Source organism: Schistocerca cancellata, chromosome 4, assembly GCF_023864275.1.
Source record: "Schistocerca cancellata isolate TAMUIC-IGC-003103 chromosome 4, iqSchCanc2.1, whole genome shotgun sequence".
Classification (NCBI taxonomy): domain Eukaryota; kingdom Metazoa; phylum Arthropoda; class Insecta; order Orthoptera; family Acrididae; genus Schistocerca; species Schistocerca cancellata.
In genome coordinates this window covers 320,098,630-320,106,318 of record NC_064629.1, presented here as the reverse complement: position 1 = coordinate 320,106,318, position 7,689 = coordinate 320,098,630, and the positions used below count along the sequence as shown (strand labels likewise).

Genomic DNA, 7,689 nt, shown 5'->3' with positions numbered 1-7,689 from the left:
TGATGCCACTGATGTATTAATCTAACCACAGCTGCTGTACCAGCACCTGTGCATCCTTATTTCAACTCCTATTTGTTTTGCCTTTGTCTCACGTTTAGACAGGGAAGGCATGGTTATATTTTGAAATTGACATTTGATAAATTTAATTTGATAACAGCCACTGTGTACCATTCTCCATAACAAAAATTTGGGGTAATTCTGGAGAAAATGGAATTGTTCGTTAAAAAAATAAGTGCAACGGCATGTGAGGCTAAAGTTTGTGGTGCCTTAATAATAGAACAGTGGAAAATGAACCCTGGCATACTTTTCCCTTGAATCTCATAGCCAATTTTTTTACATTGTTAATGAAACCTTACGACTTTTCATAATTTTTTCTGCCCTTTACATTAGTGTATTATGGTCTACAAAGTATTTATATTTTATTGGATATTAAAATCACGGAAGGGCTTCACTTGACACTACTGTAATTTCTCTTCTGAATATATATCAATAATCCAACAATGAAGTGGCAACAGCTGGCAAGCATGCAGAGTTGCTGCTGCTCATTGTTGCATGTTGGCATGTGCATATTCCAATTTGCCAAAGTTTATATTGCGCCACTCAGGTAATATTCTTTGTCCATGGAAGATATTTTCAAACATTTCTTGTCAGCATGGACTTTATGACTAAGAAATATTATGTCCCTTAGAGAATTCTGACACTGAATGGGAAATTGACTTTGCTAATGAAGATAGTGATTTTGTACCAGTGATAAGTGAAGATGAAGACATTGTCAACAAGGAGAGGTCATTGGAGGAGGTTTCAGATGTTGATCTATGTCAGTGCTCACTTCATCCATCACAGCAGCCCCAATTGAATGCATCTCCAAAGATGGTCATTAGGGATGGAAACAAATGGGGCATTTCCTGTTTATCATCTTGTAGAAGAAGGCTGGCCGGGACCATTCTAAAAGAGAGAGGAGGTTCAACTACTTATGCTTGCAGATGAGTAGACAACTCTGTCATCAGAGCTTTCTGTCTTATATTTGACAAAGCAGTGCTGTCTCATGAAGGAATACACAAAATCAAATGCTCAAAATACTAAAAAATAATTATTGGACCATTTCACTTGAGCAAGTGGAAAAATTGATAGTCATCATATATGCTCAGGATGTCTTTCATACAAAACATATGTCTGCAGATGATCATTGGTCACATTCTAGGAGGCCTATTTTCACCAAATATGTTATGCGAAGGAAAAGATTTGAGGAGATTCTCTGACTTCTCCATTTTGATGAAAAATAAGCCTGAGCTGCATAGCTACAAGGAAACAAATTTACTCTTGTATATGAAATTTGGAGAAAATTCATGAACAACTGTATTCATTCTAGCCACCTGCAAGAAAATATAACCACAGACAACCAAATATTACCAAGAAAAACAAGATGCTGGTTCACTCAGTTTATGCTCATCAAATCCAACAAATATTATCTCAAATTGTAGACTGCAAAGACAACAAATCAAGTGACAACTGTGTAAAGTGCCACAGAGCTGTATGTCAAAAAAGTCACATGAAAAACACTTGTCATCTGCATGAAGGGAAAGCCATGGGTAGAACACATGTGAGTATAAAAGAGACCATAAATACTAAATGTGCCCAGAACATTATAAAAATTGTCAATGTATGGGAGTCTACATTTTGGGAAACTTGTTAGCATAAACAATAACAAATCAGTAACATTTTTGTTGGAATACATAAGTAATATATTAACTATCATCTGAAATAATTATCATTATAACTCACAAAAAGGCAGAGATTAACATACACTAAAATAAACTGCTTGTTTGAGTCAAATATGAAAATATTTTATGTGGGGGCAAAATGACCCCTTTCTGCCATTTTAGGAATGTCGGACACTCTGCCATTTTAGTTTTAACATTGACTTTCTCACTATATGTAAAAAGAGAGCCACTCTGATCAAACTCATCAAATCATGTAAGCTTACTGTCACAAAAAATCTTGCAAATACTGACTAATAAAGATAAATTTAAGTTGTCTGTAAGGCAAAAAACAGCATACTAAAGATCCAACACAGGCAGGAAAACATAAATCACTACACGTTTTCATTGCACAGTGAAGAGTGGTCTGCTGTCTATGAAACTGAGAGTGTGAATACAGAATTTGAAATATATTTACAAAAGTTGTTGGAGCATTTTGATACCACAGTCCATCTGAAAATTATAAGTATCAGAAAGAGTATGAGAGGGAATAACAAAGGGAATTACAGCTTCTTGCCAGGAAAGGACAGCACTGCACCAAATCTGCAAGGAGAATAATGTCACACCAGATATGTGTACTTACTATAAAACATGTACAAAACTTTTTGCAAAAGCCATTAAATAAACAAGGACTCACAATATGGAAAAAGCAGCCAATGGAAAATATGATCAATACCTGTACATGATCAATGATTGTCACCAATGTTAGTTGGAAAAAAAAACAGTTAAGGCTGTCAAAGATCTAAAAACCATGTACCCATCAGCAATTTATGGCATTCCTCACAGGATCTTACAGCTGTCCATCTAAAATATGAGTAAGACATTCTCTTGCCTATGTAACTGCTTATTACAATTGGGTATCTTTTCAGAAGTGAAAGATATATCAAAAGTGATTCCTATTTCCAAAGTTGGTGATAAAGATAGAGTGATGAACTATCATCCCATTAAAAACTTATAGTAACCTCCTGTTTTTTTAAGTATTGGAAAAATACTGTACAATAAGTTCATGAACAAAATATAATGTTAACTAATCCACAACACATTTTCCAAAGCATGAAATCAACTGATATGGCTATCTATGAGTGGATAACCATGTTTTGAATGGCACTGAGGGAAAACAACAGGTATATTTTTAAACTTGACTAAAGCTTTTGACATAGTAAAGCACAGAACTCTGCCAGACAAGTAAGCATAAAACATGTAAAAGTAAAATCAAAAACAGTCTAAGAATATTTATCAGAAGAACACTCAGTCACTTATAGTGTACCTCAAGGGTCAGAAATAAGGCCTCTTTTCTCTGGATTTACATCAAAGATCTAAACATGCATACTGATTCACATAAAATAACACATAAAATAGTTATGTTTGCTGATGAGACAACATAATTAATAAAATCAGAAGAAATGAAAATTCTGATTATGTAATAAACTGTGTCACAAATCAATTCAGTAAATAATCAACAATAAATTAGCTCATAGTAAACAATAGGAAACTAGTAGCAACAAATTTCCACAGCTGTCAAAATAACTTTTAGCATTACACTGATATCACAACCAACAATAAACACATTGCAAATAAGTGGGAATCAAAGTTTCTTGGTATTTGGATGTAAAATTGAAAAAAAAGTATTGAGTAAATCAATTCCAAACTGGTTACAGATTATTTTCTTTCAAGGATCATAAAAGGATGAGTAAGTGAGTGCTAACTAATAAGTGCTTACAATGCATATTTTGATACACATCATAAATATGGTCTCATCAGAAATTCCCCAGCAGTTTATAGACCTGCAAATCCAGAACTGGCAATGACAGTGGTATGAGAAAAAAGTGCTGACATGCATGATTATACTGCAGGATTAAAACAAAACTTACACTTAACCCCAATTAATACAAGTTTGCATCACAAAGTGCAATAGCTGGAAAAATACTTGGCAGATGTGTCTACCAAAAGCAGACCAATTATGTATTTGACAGAGGATATGTTTTCTGAAGACTCTGGCTCTGAAGTTCTCTGGTGATTCATATGTTCCGGAATACGATGTGTCAACAGTAGAGCACAACACACACTCAGAAACATCCGAGATTGAACTGGATCATAAATATTTCTATTACTACTATAGTTGATAAGCACAATAGAACTGAAAGAGTGATCAATCTTGATTCTGATGATAATGTGCCAGATACGATAAACACACAGTATGACCCTTCAGATTCATCATGTGTTCAGTATTCCTCTGTTTTTCTCAGACCTACCAACATGACTCTGTTTGTTATTTCTGTACAGCTAAAATATTGTACAAGACTTGTAAACTTTGTTTGAGAATCTTGGATTTTGTTCCTGAAAAGGAATAAAAAATTAAAATTGAATTTCTGTGTGTCAATCATTTTAAATTTTCAGATAAATCCTTCCACAAGTCGACAGATGATTTAAAATGTATATTAAATATAAATGCATTTGAAAGACCTCTTAAAAAGTATATACAGTATGACCACTAACATTCAATACATAAATACATGAACTTCAATATATATATATATATATTTATATATAATTTTTTTTTTTTTTTTTTTTTTTTGTAAACACTAGAGTTAAGTCAGGTGCAATATAACCTCATGCAATGTACTTCATGTGATCAGACAGACTACATAAATAAATAAATTATTCTCTGAGGTTCCTTCCTTCACATAATTCATTGCTGGAAAATTTTAGTGCAAGCTGACCTGAAGAGGATCAACCCTTGACACTAGCACTACTAGTTTGAACTCAGCACCAATAAATTGTTCATATTGCACATAAATAGATAGAAAAAACATTATTATTTGATTATTTGCTTGGCCATAAGTCACTGGACTCAGTCATTAATTAACTAAGGGTATCCATTAAGCACAATTTGAAGTGAAACAGCCACATAAAACTGCAATTCCTTTTAATGCAGTATATTGCCACACTAGTGACAATGAAATGCATTAAAATACATAATAATAATTCAGTTATAATGGATTTTCTACACTTGATAATATATCAAGCTTTCATAAATGTATAAAACTAGTTGTGGGAAAGGCAGATGTCAGTCTGATGTTAACAAAACGATTATTCATGAAATCCAATTAATTCATTATGGAAATCACTTACAAAATGCTCTTAAACTGATGCTTGAGTATTAGTCATCAATCTTGTAGGCTTTACCAAATTGGATTAACAGAGGAAACAAAAGATTCAGTAAAGAGTTGTGTGAGTCTTCACAGGTTGGTTTAGTCATATATATGATCATCAAACTACAGTTTCAGATATTACAACTTTAACTACATCTACACTCTGCAGGACATCTTATGGTTTGTGGTGGAGGTTCCACTATAATTTCCCTTCTTCCCTGTTTCATTCATAAATGATACATGGGAAGACAACTGTTAGTAAGCCTCAGTATGAGCTCTCTTTCCTCTGATATACATGGAATAGTCACTTCGTGAGATGTATGTGAGGCCCATCTTCTTGGAGCATGTTCCTTCAGAGTTTTAACAGAAAGCCTTTCAGTTATAAACAATGCCTCTCTTGTTTCATCTGCCACTGGAGGATGATCAGAGACTCCATACTGCTCTTACCATTACTAAAACAACCAATACTTAAACACACCATGCTTCTTTGTGTATTGTCTGTCTTTACTATAATCCTACAGAGTAAGGGTTCAAGACTGATGAGCAACACTCATGAATCAGCCAAATGTTTTGTAAGCCTCATTTGACTATACTTCTTTAACACTGCAAATTTCCTATATATAACATCACCACCGGCATTCAGAATAGTGGAGCATCCAGCAACACTAGACCATTCACGTATATTGCAAACAGTAATGTATCTTTAATATTCTGTTGAGGTACTTCTGAAGTTACTTTTACATCTGACACTTTTGTCCCATTAAGAATTACATTTTGAATTCTACAAGTTTCTGGTAAGAAGTTCTAATTCAAATCGAAAAGCCTGTCTGAGGTCCACTAATCTCATATTTTATTCACTGGCAGTATGGAACTATACTGAACGCCTTCCAGAAGTCAAAGAAAAGAATATGACACTAAGATGGGTGCTCTTACCTATGATCCTCTGCATCTCATTGATCAACAGGAAGCTGAATGTAACAAGATCTCTCTTGCCAATATCCATGCGGATTCATGTATAGAAGATATTTATTCTCCAAAAAGGTCATAATGTATTAGCATAGAATGTATTCCATAATTCTACAACAGATTGACATCAGTGATCTAAGACCACAATTATGTACATTTGTCTTCTTGATGATGTGAATGACCCAATTGCTTGGATCCCTTCATTGCTCTAGGAATTTACAGTAACTGCTGCTAGAAGGGAAACAAGTTCTTACATATAATATATATGGAATTATAAGAAATCTAATCTAGTATAGCTGCCTTTCCTCTGTAGAGGGATTTTAGTTGGTTTTCTATTTCATTACCACTTATCTGTCATTTTGAAATTCATGTAATGACTGGATGGATGAATGCATTATGATAATATTATATAATCTTTTGCAGTGAAACAATTTCTGAAGACCAAATGTGTTTTTCCCTTCTGTACACCATCTTGCATTTTGTTGCTAGTGTGATCAATGTGTTAGTTAGTTTCATGTTCCACTGATCATTTGCATGATAAATCATAATGACATGGAACAAGTCAAGGTGAGTTGTTGAATAAATGATTCTGACACATTTAGTGAATTCATATACAATCAAACTTAGGTAATTTTATCAAATTGGTCAGCAATATGTTACTTTCAAATTCACTGAATACTTCTTTCTTAAATATGTGATGAATCTCACTTTGCTTATGGAGCAAATTTCTAACACTGCTGCTAAGCCACTGTAGGTCTCTTTCAGCATGTATATGTCTAAAGTATGCAACACTTTTTAATTTTATTCATTGATTCTGTTCTCATGAAATTACCAATTGGTAATTCAAACTAATCGTCAGTTAACTACACTCCAGGCAATGTCTCTTGAACAAACTAAGTATTTAATAGAAAATATGATGCTTAAGAGAAACCTCATTATCCTGAGCAGAACACCTCCTATATGGTAAACAAAAAATTTAAAAATTTATATCTATGTTGTACATAGAAGATAAGTCTAAATGTAATGTTCTGTTAACACTCTTTTTACTAACAACACGAAATAGATGCCAAATAATTGGAATATATTATTAATTACCATTACATATGCACCAAGTGTTAATTAATTGTATTGTATTAATACATCTTCAGAAAAGCACACAGATACAATTAGAATCAATATGGGAGAAGCACACAGTAACATGTCACAGAAGCTGATGGTTTTCCTGTAATACTTACACATAAAGATAATTGAAATTATAATGTGCAAGCTCCATTTTACACATTTCAACATTTAAGTCAGTAAACTATAGATTAATGATGAAGAAAAAAATAATGTTTTCAATATTTTTATTTCCAAAGCATAAAAATTCCAAATGCTCAGAATGTATTATGAATAAATTTTAATGGGCTTATTGCTCACTAACATGTGTCACAGTAGAAAGAATTTACTGCCCTTGAAAGAAGCGTGGAACTTGACTGTCCATATCTCATCCATTTATCATGTGGCAGAGGTCACAGAATGATGGCACAGCTGGCAACTTAATTAACTTCAGTCAAATCACATACAGTGCTCTTGAATGGAGGTGAAGCTGCCTTCTGAATAATGTATGTAACATTTAAATTCTTACTTAAATAAGTAATAACATTTTCTACATTAAATATTGATTGCAAATAGGGATCTATTGCTTTAATTTTACTGTAACAAAATTCATCAGTGATAATTAGGAGCTCAATAATGAAATTATAACTCTCCTAAAATTTGAAATGTGGTAGCATTTGTAATCATCGTAGTTTGTCAATACGTAATTCACTTAT

At 33.1% G+C, this 7,689-nt stretch overlaps 1 protein-coding gene and 1 long non-coding RNA gene across 4 annotated transcripts in view; one reads left to right on the top strand and one right to left on the bottom strand.

Annotated features, from left to right (window-relative positions):
- Positions 1–1,778: 1,778 nt before the first annotated feature.
- Positions 1,779–7,217, bottom strand: LOC126183552 (uncharacterized). Of its 2 annotated transcripts, none has more exons than XR_007536770.1 (3): positions 7,111–7,217; positions 5,843–6,103; positions 1,779–4,094 (listed from the first exon to the last, which is right to left on the bottom strand). It is a non-coding gene; the product is annotated as an uncharacterized LOC126183552 (long non-coding RNA). The 2 variants fall into 2 exon arrangements; XR_007536769.1 differs by having other exon boundaries at positions 5,843–6,106; positions 7,111–7,215.
- A 128-nt stretch (positions 7,218–7,345) lies between these two features.
- LOC126183550 (sarcosine dehydrogenase, mitochondrial) overlaps positions 7,346–7,689 on the top strand; it is a 270,038-nt gene continuing 269,694 nt past the window's right edge. The window contains exon 1 of one of the 2 annotated variants that reach the window (XM_049925625.1): positions 7,346–7,479. The gene's annotated coding sequence lies outside the window, so the exon portion shown is untranslated. The remainder of the gene's footprint in view (positions 7,480–7,689) is intronic. The other variant, XM_049925627.1, reaches the window with a different exon arrangement.